Raw genomic sequence first — 17,634 nt, 5'->3', positions numbered from 1 at the left:
CATATGACTTGAAGCCATATTGCCCAGGTTCAAATCCTGGCTTCACCTTATTAACTGTGCCATCTTAAGCAAGTTATTAACTTCTCCGTGCCTTAGTTTCTTATCTATAAAATGAGGTTAATAACAGTACTTACCTCATCAAGTTATTGAGAGGATTAAATGAGTTTACAGTACTTAGCACAAAATGGTGGCTAATACATGATAATTGCTATTAATTATAATTTATACTTTGCTTACTTCTAAAAAAAAATTGGAACCACATAACCATACAGGATTGCCAAGAGTTGGAATCAACTTGGGAACAATGGGTTAGGCTTTTTTACCAAATACATATTAAGTATGCATTGTTTAATGTCTACAATACATTCTGTAAAACAGAAGGCTATATGATTTGGATGTTGTACAAACACTCGTGTCCAGAGAGTGCCTGGCCCCTGGGCACACTGTTGAGGGGCTGTGGTGTGGTGTGACAACTCAGGTGAGCACTTGACTGGGTTCCCCTGGCACTGCCTGCTCTGTTAAGCCAGCTGCAGGAATGCCAGCTTGCTCCTGTAAGAATCTTCCCAGGAAAGATATGGTATGGGGTGTGGGGAGGTGTCAAGAGGCCCAAGCCAGATCTGGGGACTCAGGGTACATACTTTTTCATTAGCACCCCACCCTAGGCCCAACTTGGAGACGAGACATGCTGCTTAGCAAGAGAGCTTAAGGGGAAAAGAGTTGAGAGTTTGGGTCAGGTGGCTTTGGGGTATACACAAAGCCAGGCAGCAAGGCCCTGGCAACCTGGCTCTAAGACAGCTAGGTGCCCTGTATTAAGTGGTAGGACATTGTCCCAAAAGATGATGCATAACTATGTACTGAATAAAGTGCACCAATATATTTAACCATATATAAAAGAGGATATTTCTCTCTGTGTGTATTTATATCACATTAAAGATCAGAAACCAATTAGGAGGAGGAGGGAAAGAAAAAGAAAGACAGGTATTTATTAATTGACTTGAATTAGTGACTTTTTTTTCCTCTCCCTCCCCCTAATTAGTGACTTCTTTGCTTCTTAAATTCATCTGTAAACTCTGAGGAAGCCGAGGCAAAAAGGAAAATACATGCATTGTAGTTTTCATCATCAACTTTTAAGAAAGAATTGAACTTAGCCTGGAAAAAATACCTTCCCTCCTCTCTCTCACACATACACATATACACACATACACTCCTACCCTATGGACACTGAATTCAAGGAGAAACTTACAGTGTGAACCCTTGGTGGGAATACTGGAGCCAAGGAATTTCAAGTCATTTTCCTTGTTTAGTGTCACCCTCAATCAGCTTGCGTTTAATGAGATCCCATAATGACAATGGGAGTAATCAGTCAGGATAATGGTTGGAATAATAACTACCAACATCACTTCCATGTCTCCTTATAGCCTCAGCTCAGGGCTTCTTTCCTCCCTCTTGGCTCAGGAACTCCCTTGGGCTCTAGGGCTGAGTCCTACCGAATCAGACAAATAGGCAGGTGGCCCAGCTGCTCTCAGCTGCTTCCCTTCCAGCATAGGGTTCCATGGAGGCCAGGCAGCTCCTGAGGAAAACACTCACTGACTACTGGTGAGAAAGATGCTGTGAGGCATGTCTGAGGGGCTTTTACAAAGGCTGAATTCCACATTTGGAGTGTGTGTGTGTGTGTGTTGGGGGGGGTAAATAATGTAAAGGGAATGAGACATTGGTCAGAAAATGAAAGTCTCCTAAGTTCTGAATCTAAAAGGAGTCAGTTGTAGGCATATTAACAAAGAATTTTCTGTAAGTTGAGGGATACCATCATCACCCCCTAGCCTGGCCAGCCAACGCTTAGGAAGAGGTGCGCCATCTCTAAGAACTTAAACAAGCAGAAGCTTTGGCCTCATCTGGCTGAATTCAAGAGGCTGGGGCCTATGTGAGTCAAGGCATCTGTCCTTTAGTTGCTGAGGTGAAGCAATAAAAAGAGGGGGAGTGATAGGAGAGAGAACTAAGAGCTGGAGTAACATAAAGGAGATTTGAGGCAGGGAGCTGGAGCCAGTGTCACAAAGCTGAAAGGATTTTTAAGAACAGAAACATCCAACATATCATTTTTAAGGTGTCTGCATTTTTTTTTTTTCTGTATAACTCCACTCACAAAATCAATCCATCTCATCGAGGGTCTTCCTCTCCTGCGCCGTCCCTCCACTCTCCCAAACATGATGTGTAACTCCCTCCACAGTCCCACACAAAAAGTGCATCTTCACAGTGGGTTTTCAGAGGCAGTAGACTGAGAGTAGACTGTCCGTCTTTCTCCTGAGGAATGGCTGATGGATTTGAACCTCATGTCTTTGCATTGTCAGGGCAACTCTTTACCACTAAACCAGCAGAGCTCTTTGAAGAAGAGCAGTAGATCTCCCTTCAGTCTTAGCATGAAACTAAGGAGTGGCTGGCTTCAGCTCATATACAGCTGAGCTCAGAATTAGGGACCAGCCAGCTTTGGTGTCTCAGTTAAGGCATTGCACTACGATCCCGAAGGAATACACTTTGAGTTCACCAGACACTCTGAAGAAGATGGGCAATCTACTCTTGTGTGATTTACTGGCCCCTGAAAACCTGCTGGAGGGTCAGCTATGAGTCCATTCCGCCTCAAAGGTACAACTCAGTCAGATGCCTTACTTTTAATGACAAAACCATCTCTAAAGGAAATGCCCACAATACCGGTACTTTTAGCAACTCAGCAGGCCCTGCCTGGCAAAAGGTTTCGGGGATCACTGGAAGGGGGTGGGAGAAGAATGGGAGAATGAGAACTGCAGAGATTTGCCCTGTCTGGCCCTCCCTGTGACTCACTGCCATTTATATATGGGTCATAAATCAATCACTTCATCTTATGATCTAAACACCTTTTGTCTTCCTGGTTCAAGAGAGATCAAAGGAAGGAGACTTGTTTTCTGCTCTCAGGGTGGAAAGTGGGCTTCTTCAGTCTGGTGTGGGGAAACACAGTCCTTGCCCTCAGGAAACTCCAAGCACGGTGTGGTGGGAAAACATCCACAAAGAAAGGAGACAGGAACAATGATGAGCATGGGGGAAAGAGATCAAGACGAATGAAGGGGGATTGGAATGAAGGCACCAGTAGTGATCTCTGCAGTCCAGCAGGCAATGGATTGTTGGAGAGTGAGGAGGGAGGTGATACCATGGGGCCAGGAAACAGGCAGGCCCTGTACAAGTCCTTCACCCACAGCTTGCTCTGCACTTGGCCCTACCATTTCTTCTCATCTCCCTCTCTGGTTTAACTGGGGGTGTCAATACCATGCAAGCTAGCAGAGGCTGCACACTAACAGCCATCTACAGCTGTGGGGTGAGGTGATTGTTAGATGAGATCTGGAGCAAGCACCAGATGACTTTGTTTACAAAGCTTATGCTTTTCCAGAGTCAAAGGGCATGCCCAGAGCAGCTGGGCAAGGCCCCAGACAGGCAGGTTCTGGAAGCTCCGTCAGCATCTGGGCCTCTGCGGCTCCCTCCCTCCAAAGCGGCCCCTGAACAGGTTCTTCCACACACAAAGTGACCACCTGTAATTCTGCAAACAGCACTTTATCATTTGCAAAGCTGTTATGCTAACAAATGTAAGCCTCAGCTGATCCCCACAACCACCTTGTAAAGAAAAGATCCTCTATATTTTATGAGTAAGGAAACTAAGGGTCAAAGAGATTGCGTAGCTTAAGGTCACACAGATGAGATAAGGTACTTCCCACTAGCCTATGCGGACCTCTTCCGCATCAAGGCCTTCTAGGGGCCTCTGCTCAGAGAATCGAGGATCTGAGAGCACCTGCATTTCAGTCGAGCTCTGAACTGTTCACGAGATACCCCCGGGCAGGAAGCTGCCTGGAGATAAGTTCTGGGAAGGCTGCCCACCAGGGCGCTGCGGCTTTTAGCAGGAGATGGGAAACCTGGCGTCCTTCCTCCACTCTTGGCTCACCTTTGCCCGGCCTGGGAATAGTCGGCGGAGCTGAGAGCCAGGCTATTGACGACGGGCAGCTGAAGTCCCTCCCAGCCGCCTCCGCCGGCCGCCGGCGAGACCCGCGCCCATATAAGGGCAGCGCTTCCCGCGGGCAGCGGCTCTGACGCCGCGGGCCACGTCAGCGTCCGGAGGGAGTGGCGGGCGCACGGCTGGAAAACAAGTGACGTCGCGCGGCGGGCGCGGGGCGGCGGGAGGAAGGGAGGGGCGGCCGGCGGGCGGGCAGGGGGGCGCGCTTCTGGGTTAACTCCTGCTGGGGCAGCGGGGGTGTGTGTCCTTGTGTGTTTGTGTCCTCGCATGCGTGAGCATGTGCGTATGCACGCTCTCTTCGTGTATGGACACAGCTATTATTTGCATTCTTGAGTATCTTGGCTTTGGATTGCTGCTATGCCCACAAAGTTGTGTATATTGTTTCATGGTGTCAAGGTTGGGTATTTCACATACTGCTGCGGTGTGCATGTCCCCCGCCCCACCCCAATGACGGATTTTGCGTTGGGGTATTGAAAGTCACAGCGGCTGTAGAAATGCATTTTTTTTCTTGTATTAAAACAAAATTAAGACACAGTTCCCCAGCGCGCGCGCACACACACACACACACACACACACACAGAGCTTTGGAGAGTTGAAAGTCAATCACATCAGCTGTAGAAACGCATTCTTTTCCTTGTATTAAAGCAAAAGTGAGGCACGTTCCCCCAACACAAAGACACACATATACAGGCGAGACACGAGTGCAGTGGCTGGCATCTGATTTGTCAAACTGCCTCCACACTCATGTAAAGAAATATAGGGCTGGCCTAGGGGCGGGTAGGAGGAGAAGCCTAATAAAGGAGGTTTCAGGAGCTGAGGAGTCAGAATCACCTCGAGGGTTGTAGGTACGATATTTGAATGCGAAGCAGAGGCTAGGATACCCTGAAAAGAGAAACCGCAGTGAGAGCAGCCCGGGCTCACATTTCAACTGTTTCTATGTGGAATCCCCCACCCGTTCAGAGGGCTGGGCTGTAGGAAGGGAAGAGAAGGCAGAGTTGTATCCGGATTTGATTCTGCGTCCACCTGAACCCCAGTAAAGTCAGTTGGGGTGCTGACCTGCTCAGTGCCACAGTTTCTCCTGAGGATAGGAGGGTGAAGGGTGGGAGCAGCGACAGTAAAGGAATCCCAAGATGAAGGAAGGTGGGTAGAGGTGGGGTGCTGGCCTCATCAATCACTCTGTTGGAGGGGATGACCCTAGAATGACTCTCTATAGGCATACCTGCCTGATTTTATTGCACTTCCCTTTATGGCATTTCACAGATACTGGATTTGTTTTTGTTTTGTTTTTACAAGTTGAAGGTTTGTGGCAAATCCTGGGTTGAGCAACTCTGTGGGTGCCATTTTTTTCCAACAGCATGTGCTCACTTCCGGTCTCTGTCTTCTTTTGGCAATTCTCACAATATTTCAAACATTTTCATAATGCCACTGCACACTTAACAGACTTCTTACCCACTGTCATTGAGTGGATTCTGACTCAGTGACCCTGTAGGACAGAGTAGAACTGCCCCACAGGGTTTTCAAGGTTGTAAATCTTTATGGAGGCAGACGGCCACATCCCACACGGTTCTTCCTGGGAGACGCTGGTTGAAGTAGAATGTCTTAACCACACTGCCACCAGAGCACCTTTAATAGAATAGACCACTGGTCATTACTGTCAAGTCAGAACTAACTCCTATCTGACCCTCCATTGGGTTTCCAAGGCTGTAAATCTCGCAGAAGGGGACTGTTCATCTTTCTCCTGATGAAACACTGGTGGATTTGAACAATCAGAAAGACATGGACTGTGGTTGCCTAGTGGCAGAAGCTGCACTGCAAATCCTGAAGGCATGTGGTTCCAATCCACCAGATGCTTCTCTGGAGGAGAGGCAATCTCTTCCTGTGCCAATTGGACCGTACACACACAGGAGAGAGAGAGAAAGAGAGAGAGAGAGAGAGAGAGAGAGAGAGAGAGAGAGAGAAACTCAAGGGCTTTGGTTTAGCAGTACAATTCCCTACGAACTACACCACAGCTCTTATAGATAGACTACAGTGGTGTGTAAGCATACCTTTTATATGCATGGAGGTGGAAACTTGTGTGACTCGATTTATTGAGATATTTGCTTTATTGTAGTGGTCTGGAATCAAACTGAAAATATCTCTGTTGTTGTCTTTATGTGCCGTCAAGATACCTGTGACTCATAGCAACCCTATGTATAACATCTCTGATCCCTGCTCTAGCCTATGCCAGCCTTATTGTCTCTGGCACACCTATCCCTATCTCTGAAGTTAAAATTTTTGTGTAGTTTCAGCAGGAATATATTTCCTGTAAAAATTTCCCTGCAGTTAAACAGTAGAGACTTTTTTTCTTTTTCTTTTTTTTGAGACTTTTTTTCATAATCCTAGTTTACATACTATCGATATACCTACAAGACCTAAAACTGTGCTCATTTACTTTTGTACCTTCTAATAGTCTCCACTCAGAGCGGACATTATTACCCAATTACAGTGATGCTCAGAAACACAAGGTCACTACAAGCATCCATTGTTGTTTTGCTCTTGGCATTTTCAGGGTTACTGCTTTTGTCATTTTCTGGTGTTTTCCTTACAATGTTTGTGATAGTTTTTATTTCAAACAGCTTGGGTGGCGTCAACCATGTCTCCGGCAGTTCAAATCCACCAGCAGCTCCACAAAAGACAGATGAACAGTCTCCTCCTGTAAAAATTTACAGCCTTAGAAACCCAACGGAGGGATCGCCATGAGTCAGAACTGATTCAGCAGCAGTGACTTCAACTTTCTGAGTTGTGGAGGTTTTTGGTTTTTTTAACCTATATTAAATATTATTTTCAGAATGAAATAATACTTAAATTATAAAAATGGGATATTGAAAAAGGTCTACTTTCAGGTATTAATAATTTTGTAGTGAGCAATAATTTTATAATTTTGAAATTCCAGGTAGAAACACTTTGTTGTTGTTATGTGCCTGCAACTCATTGCAATCCTGTGTACGGTGGCTCTGAAGCCTGCCCTGTCCTGAGCCAGTCTCATTGACTCTGACTCACTTACGTCCATTAACCTAGTTAGTATGCCAATCCATCTCACCAGAGGTCTTCCTCGGCTGTGCTGTCCCTCCATCCTTCCAAGCATGATGTCCTTCTCTAAGGACTGGTCTCTCCTGGCCACGTGCTCAAAGTATGTGAGATGGAGCTTCAAAATCCTAACCTCCAAGAAAAAACTTGGTTTCACCCTCTCCAAGACAGACCTATTGGTTTTCTTGGCAGTCCATGGTATGTTCAAGTCTCTTCTGCAGCACCACAACTTGAAGGCATCAATTCTTTTTCTGTCATCCTTAGTCATTATCCAGCTCGCTGATGCAGACCAAGTAACTGCGAAGACCATGGCCTGGATTAGGTGTGCCTTAGTCTCTAGACTGACAGTGTTGCTCTTTGGTCCTCTGGAGAGGTCCCTGACAGCAGATTTTCCCAATGCAATTTGTCTTTTGATTTCCTGACTTCTTGTGCCAAGAGTGTTGACCGTGGAGCCAAGAAACATTTTACAAAACAATTTTGTTGTTGGTTCTGGCAGTTTGACTCCACCAGTGATTCTGAGAAAGAAAGATAGATAGTCTCCTCCTGTTAAGATTTACAGCTGCGTGGTTACTATGAGTGGAAAATCACTTGAGTGTGGTGAGTTTGAGGTTTTTTCTAAGTTTTGAAGAAATATTACATTTATGCAATTTATAACTGCAATTATATTATTTTATGATTAAAATTGACAGTAAACATTACTAAGGATTCTTATGGTCTGGTGTGAGAGGAGGCGCATCAAATGGGGAAAGGTTGACACCATGCATTACCGGACTGGGTGACACCAATCCTGGTGAAGACAAGGGAGGTGGTTGCAGTGCAGAGAAGGTGATGAGAGGAATATGACCTTGATGGGAAGAGTCAGAAGCCCACCGGAGGTAAATTGGAGAACCTGGCTGGCCTGTCTCAGCTCAGACTTAGGGGAAAGTCCCAGGACCTCTAGGGAACCATTCTTTCACACCCATAGTGCTCACCCACCCCTTCTTCCTTCTCTGTCTAAGACCCACTTCCTCCCTCCACTTCCCTTACAGAAGAGTCTGTCCCTGGTAGAGATTTGTCTGGGTGAACCCCACACCCCTCCCTTCAGCTTTCTGGGTCCCCTGATAGAGCTGGTGTGGGGACTGGAAAGAGATACAGCCATCCTTGATGGGACATCTGCTGAGGATGTTAGAAGTTTGCCTTGGCTATGAACAAAAGCCACTCAGGGTCATTAGTCAAAATGGCTTGAAGTCTGGGAATTTAAGAGCCTGCTGATCTGAGAGGGAGTTCTGGTGGCCTCGTCTGTAGGGAATTTTGCTAGTTGCACCTCTCTGGTGCTTCAAATCCATCAGTAGAAATAGAAGCAGTCTCTTCCCATTTGATTTAGAGCCTCTGAAGATCCACTAGAGGCTCAACTATGGGTTGGTTGCGGTTTTGACTGGACAGCAATGAGAGAAACAAGCAGATCTGAGATTTTGCCTCCTCAGGAGTCAGTGTCTGTGACAGAGCCCCACCTGGGGCCTGAGGAATTCCCAGGGTTTGAAGATCAAGCACAATGGTGCTGTGTCTGTGTCTCTGCCTGGGCAGTACTACACAATGGTTATGACCACACGCTCTGGCATCAAATGGAAATTTTGGTTTGCTACTCACTTTGAAGTCATAGGCAAGTTGTTAACCTGTCTGAAGTTCAATTTCTTTGTCTGAAAATAGAACGCTTATTGGTATGTTTCAAAGTTTAAAGAGGTAATGTTTATAAAGCATTTTCACATATATTAATTCCTTACATACTAACTAGTTACATACCTGGCACATAATAAACATGGACTTGGTAACAAGGCTAGGACAAGGTTCAGCTCCATTGTTCACGGGGCTGCTGTGAGTGGTACTTGACTTGGTGGTACCTAACCACCAACACAACAAATTAGAACAAAAGTGGCTTTTATTGCTCTTGAGCTTTGGTGGTGTAGTGTGTTAAGTGTTGTGTAACTAGATATAAGTTCAGCTGTCTGAATCTTTGTTACTCCAGTCACTTCCCCAGGAGGTTTAACTCACCACTGCTATTGAGTCCTCACTTGGGTTTCTGAGGCTGTAAATCCTGACAGGCGGAGACCGTCTATCTTTTGCCCAAGGAACCACTAATTGGGGAGCTTTCCTCCTGTGCAATTTATAGTCTCTGAAAACTCTGTGGAGAGTCAGTTATGACTCTCTTTCAACTTGATGGTAATGAACTTGAAATTTGTTTGTGATTTTGTTTTGTTTTTGTTACCTCAGCCCTGTTCCTGGCCTGCAGTGAGCACGGATGTCCAAGACAGGTGTTCACATCCTAACTCCGCCCTTACCTGTGCCCCTCAGCCTTCTGAGCCTCCATTTACTGGTCACAGACGTGGAGAGAATGCTTTCTGGCTGGCTTCCCTCACTGGGAAAAGCCAAAAGAACTAATTTCTGAAAGCTTTTTGAAAAGAGCAAGTTAATCCATTTGGCAAATTCTTCCATCTCATCCTTAGCCCTCAGCTCCAACGGCCCCCTGTCTTATATTTACTCCGTGATTTTAGGCACTGGAAGTCTCTGGGTTCTCACAGCATTTTATTCACAATTCTGGTAATGGCTTTATTTTCTGAAATTCTAACAGTAGTTTGATTCTGCTCCTCAGGGCAGGAAATATCTTAATTATGTCTATGACTCCACTGTCAAGTCAAGGGCAAGAAACTTAGTAGAAGCCTAGTAGAAATTAGTTACCTTTTGTTAACAAGCAGATCCAAGTGGCAAGGCCAGGAGGAAGCGACTCCCAGCAGAATTTGAGGAAAAAAGTTTCTGTCCTCTGGGAAGGAGGGCAGGATGAGAGCTGAGCAGGACGGAAGGGAGTGAGGAGAAGAGAGGGCAGTCGTCCTGGCATTGTTCAGATACACATATTCCTGTTGTCCCCTCCTTTCAGAAGCCCCACAGAATCTAGCGTTGTGCTGACTGGATTTATTCTCTGAAAGCCCACCCCAGCCTCAGGGAAAATCCATACCACTCTTTCCCTGGAAGAAAACAAACTTTCTGACTAAAAGGGAAGCAGTCCCTTGGTAACAAGTTTCACTTCCTGACCACATAAGCACCCACCCAGATCCCGCCCCCTCTCCCTGCTCACCCCACTAGCAAACCATTTCCTCTTCTGCTCTGCTCAGTGGAAACAGAACAGCTGTCCCCTCATCGATTGGTTTAAAAATAATAGACTCTGCCTTTATCTCTCAGTGACCAAAGACCTTGGCACAGTCAGGTTTCATTAGGCCTAGATGGCCTCACTGTCAGGCACAAGTGGCAGCAGCCCCCTCATGGCCACCAGGCATGTGCCTCCCACTAGCCACCGAGCCACATTTATCCTTGGTGGGATGACCTGTTCCTAACCCAACCCTCACTGCTGCCCACGAAACCCCACTGCCCAGTGGCTAATCACTCAGGCCTAGGCCTCCGTGTGAAACCCTCCATCCCCACTTTTCAGCATTGTGACTGACTTAGTGTCAGGAGTGGGTCTTACACAAGACTGGTTGGACACTCCCTGTGTGTGGAAGTCAAGGTTTCATACTCTGGATGTTGGTCTCCCTCTCAGAGATATTTCGTAAGCTGCAGCCTGAGAAGAAGGACATGAATCAGAAACTCTATGTTCAAGGCCACTCAGTTTTGTCATCTGACAAATGAAGGTGGTGAGGTCTGCTTACAGAGAGGCCTTGGGAGTCGAATGAGATGAGGCTGTGAGGGCACATGATAGACGTGCCAACATGTATACACAGCTGTTATTTCTACCTGCCACCTCTACATGCTACCTTTGCAATTTCCACATGAGGCCCTGCCTTCCTCAAACCCCAAATAAAGCCTCTTTTTTCTCAGGTGATTAAGTCGCTCTCACCTTCTCTCCTAGCAGCTTATTACCACTCTGATTTTACCACAGAAAAGTACACCTGTTACTGGCAGACTGGAGGTGGGGGCTTGGAAAGCATCCTCACATGTTTCCCAGTATTTGTGTGCTTGCCTTGTCTGAAGGAGTCCAGGAAGCATAGTTGGTTAAGAGTTGGACTGCTAACTTAAAGGTTGCAGGTTCAAACCCAGCCACCTCCTTGAGGGATAAAGATAAGGCACTCTATTTTCATAAAAATATACAACCTTAGAAACCCTAGCAGTTCTGTATTGTGTTATAGGGTTACTAGGAGTCAGAACTGAGAGGGCCGTGAGTTCTGCTTTGGGTTTGTCTTGTCTGCTCCTGCCCAACCTCTTAGCATCTACCTAACCCACAGCACAGGATCTCAATTAGTGTTCTAACAGCTGAATTATGTATTTGGGAGAGGGCAAGCAGGCAGATTGTTCTTAGAGGCAAAATCTTATTTCTACTGTATAGAATTTCTTAGGCGAATTGTTCCCTGGCCATACAGGAGTTTTGTATTTTTCTCAGGGTTTCAAACAAGTTCATTCTGATTAGCCTTTCCACTCGAACTATACGAAGCCAGAATCATATTTTTTAACAAGATCCTCGGGTGATTTACTCATACTGATTCGAAGCCCTGGTTTCCCCTTCATGTCAATCAACTTGTGGACTCACTGGGATCCAGTCATGAGGAGGAGCCCAGGGAGTGAACTGAGTCAAGCTCTGAGTAGAGGGGTGGAGATCTCTGAGGTGAGAAAAGTCTTTCTTTCTGGACAGTGGGCGCCAGCTAGTGAATAGTAAACATAAGCATAAATGCAGTGATAGTTTCCAGTTTTAGCATGTTGTCCCTCCCCGTTCATCTGGCTTCTCAGAGGTGTGGTAGAGGGCAGGTCTGCCCAGCAACTTCCGGTCTGGAGACTGACTGGCACTGCCCGCCCTCAGTTGGCTGGCTCACTTATTTAGCAGATGAGCCTTTGAGGCAGATGAGCCCAGGCCAGAATAATGCTCTGCTCTCCAGGGGAGCAGAAGCTTCTGGGAAATACAGGATAGCTTTGTGCTTGACTTACGAAGCAAAACTAGAATCAGGCTTGAAATGGTATTTTGTATCTTGTCCCAAATTTACTCATTGCTTTCAAAGTGGAATTGACTCATAGGTGACCCTGCATTGTGTTTTCAAGGTGGTAAATCACACAAGAGGAGATTGTCCATTCCCCCGATGAATTACTTATGGATTTGAACAGCTGAACAGCTTAGCCTTTGATGCATCTCCCTACACCATCAGAAAGTTCCTTTTTTTGACCCTAATTACCAGTTCTTCCCCATTTTCCCCCCATAGTCATCTTTTTCTAGAGGCAGCATTGTGCAGGGTTTCACACTGCTTTGTCAAATTAAGAAGTTGCTTAATATTTTTGGTTAGAATCTTAGCTTGAACAAGTTAACTAATATTTTTTGTGCCTCAGTTTTCTGCTTTGCAAAATGGGAATTATCACCATGTAGAATGGTTTCTCGAGTAATGATATAATTATGCATAATAAAACTTATAGCTGAATAAATGTTGTTATTAGTAGAAGGACTCTTTCTTAAGAGTCTATTTTTTTTACTACTATGACATTCTCTCCTTTAAATCAACTTTAAATCATGCTGCTTTTGTATTTAAGGAGCTCTAGGAGCACAGTATTGGACTGATAACGGAAAGGTCAAGAATTCAAATCCACTAGCTACCCCTCAGGAGAGTGAGGAAACAGTCTTCTTTCATAAAGATTTATAGCCTCAGAAACCTCATGGAGGGTTGCCATGAGCCAGAATTGACTTAAGACAGTTGTTTTGGTTTATTTTTCTAAGGTGCCTGATGCAGGCCATAGTTTTCAGTTATTTACTATGCATCAGATAGTTAGACAATGACTAAGGGTGACAGAAGAAGAATGGATGCCTTCAAGTTGTGGTGTTGGAAAAGAGTTTTTTTAAATTTTTTTAAATTTTATTTCATTATTTTTTGTGTGTACCGTCAAATCAGATCTGACTGGTACAGGAGGAGATTGTTCCTCCTTCTCCAGCAGAGCATCTGGTGGATTCGAACCGTGCACCTCTGATATTGCAGTGCAACTTCGTGCCACTAGGCCACCAGAGCTCACCTGGAGAAGAGTCTTGAACATACCATAGACCACCAAGAGAATGAACAGATCTATCCTAGAGAGAGTGAAACCAAGTTTCTCCTTGGAGGCTAGGATTTTGAATCTCTATCTCACAAACTTTGGGCATGTGGCCAAGAGATGATAAGATAGATAGAGAGGTTAGAGCAGGCTTCAGAGCTGTTCTACATAGGGTCACTATGAGTCAGAGGCAACTCAATGGCACATAACAACAACATGCTGTTAAAATCTGACTTTCCCAGTTAACTGTTTTCTCAGGCCTGAAGAATGCTCAGGTGGCCCGGTCCTTAGGGTGTTTCTTTGTCTTTACCTGGTGGTTCAAATCTACCAGCAGCTCTGAGGGGGAAAGAGGTACCTCTTCCAGGTGATTTGCAGCCTTGAAGACCCAATGGAGGGTCAGCTGTGAGCTGGTTCTGAAATGATGGCAATGAGCTGAGTTTGAATTCAGGCCTCTGAACTCCAGGTTTGAATGTACCCATACATACGCTGTTTATCAGCAGCAGTGGGATCATACAAACCTCCAGCCTGGGGGGACTGGGACATCTCTTTTGAGTGAAACCTGCCTGATCTGGGTTTTTCTGAAATGCTTCAATCGATCTCTTCTGCTGGGTGCCTTGAGTTGATCCAAGTTTTAAGGACCTTATAGGACAAAGTAGAACTTCTCAGTCAGCTGTAATTTTTAGGGAGGGAGCTCTGGTAGCCTAGTGGTAAGAAGACACACTGCAGTCCCAAAGGCATGCCGTTTGGCAGTTCAAATCTACCAGTTGCTGGGAGGATGGGCAATATCTTCCTACTGGGTTTTTCTGCCTCTGAAAACCCATTGAATGGTCAACTATGAGTTGGTTCTGACTCAACAGAACACAACAACAACAATAACAACATTCTTTAGGGAAGCAGATCATCAAGTCTCTGCCCATTCCACCTGCTCCTCCCTCCACAGGAGACTATAGGTGTGAACTGTCAACCTTTCAGTTAGCAGACAAGTGTTTATTCTTTGTGCTGCCAGGGCTCCATACTCAGTCCCTTATTTACCAAATGATTGTTGTGATGACACTATTTTCCATACTTTTCCATGTATTGTGTGATTTAATCTTCTCAGTGGTCCTAAGGAATCAGCAAGCTACGGTTTCTAAAGCTGTTGTCAGAGTGCCAGGCTGGGACCCAGGACTCCTATGTCATAATGCCCGGCTCCCACTGACCACTCAGAGGGGAGGCAGGAGAGTTCAGGATCCCGTAATAACAGCGTGACTTAATAGCAGGCTGATTCAGGGGGTTATTTGGGGCAGGCACAGTGCAGGGAGAGGGCAGGCAGGTGTCAGACTTGGCTCATTCTCCCCCCTCTTCAAACACTCCACTGATCTCCCAAGTCAAGGAAGTATACCATACTATTTCTAGAACCAAAATGTGTGGGGCCAAGTGATCTTCCAGCCTACAAACAAGACATGCCAAGTGCCCCAGGGGGAGGTGGCACCAGCCTTGAAGTCAGGAGACCTGCCGGGGTCCAAGTTCATGCTGTGCTAACTCTGTGTGAATGGGGCTAAGTCACGTAACCTCTCTGGGCCCCTGGCCAGGGAGTGTCGGTCAGTCTTGTCCACAGGGGAAGGACTCCTAGCCATCAGCCTCTGCCCCAGCTCTCCAGCATGGTGCAGGGAGTCAGGAGCCTGGAGCCTGGAGGATATTCTGGCTCTCTCACTGGTTAGCTGGGGCTTGGTCTCCTTCGCTGGAAAGTCAGGATGTTAAACTAACTGTGCTTGAGAGTGATGCAGTCTATGAGTTTCTCTGTGCAAAATGACCCTGATGTCCCCCCTCTTTTACCAATGGCCTTGGATTTTTCTGGTCTCATTTTCATCCTTTTACAATTTTCTTTCAATGTAATCCATTTTAGTGTTCTCCAAACAGCTAGTGTGCACCAGACATGAACTGTATACTAGGAAATCAGTCGCCCAAGCTACCTGTTCTCAAGATACTTCCAGTCTAGTGGGAGAAGACACACAAGTGAACAGAAAATGACAGCAGGATTGCCAAAAGTCCTGGGAGCAGGGGAAAGATCCCACCACACAACAGAGGCCCTCCCTTTAGGAGATGTAAGTCTGGGAAGAAACCTACCCCATTCTAGGGAGAAATTCCAGGGTGCCATTTTTGGTAGGGAGTTGCACTGCCAATTTTGAGGCAGCATTCATCCAGGAGTTCGAATCCACCCTTGGCTCCTTGAAACAAAGATGACAGTCTCCTTCTCTGACAGCCTTGGGCACCCAGCTATGAGTTGGTTCTGACTCTATGACAATGAATTTGAGTTTTCTAGAGAGAAGAGAGGGAGAAACCAATGCTTTGAACTTGTACCTCCTAGTATAGTCATGGCCAACAAAGCAAAATGGGGATACATTTGGATTTGTAAATTGTAAATATATTAGAATGGGAACCAGAAAGAGAAGCATACCCAGCTAGACAACTAAGGCAGTACTTTCAGCACTTAACAACCAAATCTCTCCTGACAGAGTTGGAAACAACCGTGTCCCACTCAAAGGTGGCTGAACCTTTTTGAATATATGTGTTCTCCACAGTCCTGGCAATAATTCAGTCTCTCACCATAGACTCACTACACTTCTTCCCAGACTCCCATTCTAGGGTTTTGACTCATAATTTTCCCCATTTCGGTTATTGTTCTCATACTCTCACATTTTACAAATTCCGAGTCTGTTCCAGTTTTCCTTTATCGGCCATCACTGAACTGGTTCAAAGCCCCGAGAGAAGCTAATATTTAGTAACTACCTTTAATAGGCCAAACACAGTGCTACAAACACATTGCCATCGAGAGAGAACCGACTCAGAGCTCCCCCTCCAGCAGGTTTCCAGAGGCTATAAAAGGCACAGGAAGAGACTGCTCATCCTTCTTTCTTGCAGCTTCTGGTGGATTTGAACCAACAGAGAGGCAGGCCTTCCAGCTAGTAGCACAGCTCTTTATGGACTATGTCCCCGGAGCACACTACGCTGGAGAGCTTATATGTATTATTTCATTTTCTGCTTATAAACAGTCTTTTAAGTAAATACTAAGTCCATTTTGCAGATGAACAAATGAAGGTTTACCTTGCTTAAAGCAATACTATGTAGAGTTGGGTTAACATGCACATTCCTGTCGAATTCCAGAGTGCATTTCACAGAGTATAAAGAACCTACCTAATGTAATGGAGATTTTAAAAACTCCACTCAGGGTCTGGATCCTGTTGGCCTCTTTGCAGTTCTGGGCCCCAGCCAATAGAATGGCCACTTTAAGCTGCTTGGCCTCTTCCTAGAGGAGGTAGTTGCCGTTCATTTTTAATGGCCCAGCTGCTGTAGTCTCCCTGTGTCCCTGTGGACCAGTTGGGGGAGTTTCTGTGCAACTGAGCGCTCTTACCACGCTCTGGCCTGTCAATGTTTAATGGCAGCAAGGATCTTATCTCTGTTACCCAAGTCGTTTAGATTACCGTGGTGCAGGGAGGTGGCAGATGGCAGACCATCAGAGTCACCCTCTGCTCTGCATAGGAGGGGATTATCAGAGTGGAAAGGGCTTAGGGGGTGGGGAGGGAGGGTGGTAGGAGAGATGTACTATGAGGGGGGACTAATAGCCCAATAACTCAGTTCTGTGGGCTCTGGCACCCTCTTCACTGTCCTACTTGGCTGTCTCTAACTCAAGCACCCAAGGTGTGCCCAGGAACCCAAAATGAGGGCGTGAGTAGATGGATTACAGTGGGACTTGAGTGTACACTTTCTGAGCTCACTGTGTTGTGTACTGAGCTTCTGGCTCTCTGCTTGTTTTCAGGGAGAAAATATGATTTTTTTAAATTTCTCTATCATGAATTGTCAAGAAGAACGAGGTGTGCTCCAGGAACACAAGTGTGTCACAAATGTAACACCACGCTACAAGCAGAAGCCCCTCATAAAGCCAGTGAGACGAGGATCCCCTCACCCCAGGTCCTGGCTGTGGACTCCCCTGACGGCACAGGACGTGGGATGCCTGGAATAGATAGCCCAGATCTATTTGGGGAGGCCGACGTCACAGCTCAAACACAGAGCTGAGGCTATTTGAGTGTTATTTGCAGACTTTGTCTAATGGCCCAGCCTCCAAGTCCGGAGGCAGGGGAATGGACTTGCCTCCTGCTTCCATATCTCCTGCTCAATGACCTTCCACACCCTGTGACAGCTCCTCACCCACTCACCTTCTGTCTCTCCAGTTTCCCTGTATCTTGGTGTGTCGCCCACAGCCCAGCACCACGGACAGAAAGAGGGCTGGGAACAGCCTGGGGCTATGAGTGGAAGCAGAGCAGGAAAGAGGTAATAGGGCCCTTTGAATTGACTTGGCTCTGCCCTCTAGGGGTTTCTTGCTGATGGGAGTCAAAGCAAAAAGTGGGCAGGACCCTTTCCTAAGGAGGTCTCATCAGTGAGGAGCAGGGAAAAGGGAACAGTGAGTATTTTCAATCCTAATTCAGATGGGAAGGAAGCTGCTTGAACAGACCAAAAATGGCCATCAGACAATTAAGGCC

The sequence above is a fragment of the Elephantulus edwardii genome, unplaced genomic scaffold, assembly GCF_000299155.1.
Source record: "Elephantulus edwardii isolate Elephantulus edwardi_28Jun2011 unplaced genomic scaffold, EleEdw1.0 scaffold00063, whole genome shotgun sequence".
Classification (NCBI taxonomy): Eukaryota; Metazoa; Chordata; class Mammalia; order Macroscelidea; family Macroscelididae; genus Elephantulus; species Elephantulus edwardii.
The sequence above is the reverse complement of the archived record's forward strand: the minus strand, read 5'-3'. Positions refer to the sequence as shown.